Source organism: Cervus elaphus, chromosome 27 (genome assembly GCF_910594005.1).
Source record: "Cervus elaphus chromosome 27, mCerEla1.1, whole genome shotgun sequence".
Taxonomy (NCBI): Eukaryota; Metazoa; Chordata; class Mammalia; order Artiodactyla; family Cervidae; genus Cervus; species Cervus elaphus.
In genome coordinates this window covers 44,561,611-44,563,269 of record NC_057841.1, presented here as the reverse complement: position 1 = coordinate 44,563,269, position 1,659 = coordinate 44,561,611, and positions in this window count along the sequence as shown.

The following is a 1,659-nucleotide window of genomic DNA, read 5'->3' as shown; positions in this document are numbered from 1 at the left end:
GCGCAGCTGTGCTTTATAATCCATGGTGACTGACCGCCCATTCCGAAATAGATGATTTCTCCTAGCTCTCGTTGCTCCTCTACCCTCTCACCACAAGAAGATAGTCAGGTCTGGTTCCATTAAGAACACATACCTGTACTGGAAATTCCCTGACAGTCCAGTGGTTAGGACTCCATGCTTTCACTGTCAGAACCTGGGTTCAGTCCCTGGTAGGGGAACTAAGATCCTGCAAGCTGCATAGAAAACTAACTAAATAAATAATATACAATAAAAATTCAAAACAAGCTATTAAAAAAAAGAATACTCACCTGTATCAATACAGCCAGGTGATCATATTAGGTTAGGTGAAAGCCCAACACCTCCATAAGGCAAGGTTTCTACTCAGCAGACTCTCATTAATATCAGGTTTGCTACTGCTGCTGCTAAGTCACTTCAGTCGTGTCTGACTCTGTGCGACCCCATAGACGGCAGCCCACCAGGCTCCCCCGTCCCTGGGATTCTCCAGGCAAGAGTACTGGAGTGGGGTGCCATTGCCTTCTCCGTCAGGTTTGCTAAAGTCATTCAAAAAACAACGCCTATTGGCCAGTCATAACAAAGAAAAGTCAGACACAGACAAACACAGACAAATGGACAAACCTAAAGGCTGGGACCGTGACCTGGGATGCGGAACTCTAACCAGAACTCTAACCAGAACCTCAGCACCCAGAACCTATCATATTGTCTCTCCAGGGTGGGACTCTAACCTGCAAGCCCAACGAGGTTATTAGACAATTTAGGCAGAGGTACATTTCAACACAGTTACCCCCAAAGATGGCTGAGGCTGACCCAAAAGCTATTCTTTTCACATGTGAAGTAGCTCTGAGAAGCCTGGAGCACCACGATGGGGACACAGGAACCCAACCACCCACCGTCCAGGCAAATTCGGTCTGAGTTGGCTGGTCAGGATCAGTGGTGAGGGCCCACACCCGTCGGGGGCTACAGTGCCTTGGGCAGGTGGTCACAAGACTTTGCTCCCTTTGTGGTTGCCAAAATTGTTCCTGGGTAACAGCTTGCTGCCTGGGACACACTGAAGCCAATGTTATGGCATCAGCTTTTGAGAAAAGAAAGAACTTTATTGTGGGGTCAGCCAGCAAGGAGACAGATTGGAGAGCCTTCTGTCTCCATGCCGGTCCCCCTGGCAGTAAACCTTTCTCTTCTCAAGGCGGGTGTCACAGTATTAACTCCCATGCAACCGGGCAGTGAGTCCTTACTCTCTAACAATATGGCAACGTTTGAATAAAAAAATAAAAAATATTACATAAGAAGTATGAACTTAGAAAGTAAATACTGAGCTTGCATTTTATAACTTTGTGAAATAAATGCAGACTACACAACACCTCCTTGTGAATAAAACAGGACATTTCAAATGTATTCCAGGGACTTGGCTGGTGGTCCAGTGGCTGGGACTCTGTACTCCCAAAGCAGGGGGCCTGGGTTCGATCCCTGGTCAGGGAACTAGATCCCACATGCCACAATGAAGACTGAAGATCCCACACAGCCAAATACATAAAATAAACAAGTATTGAAAATATTTTTAAAAACCATTGGCTCAGACAGTAAAGAATCTGCCTGCAATGCAGGAGACTCAAGATCGATCCTTGGGTCTGGAAGATCCCCTGA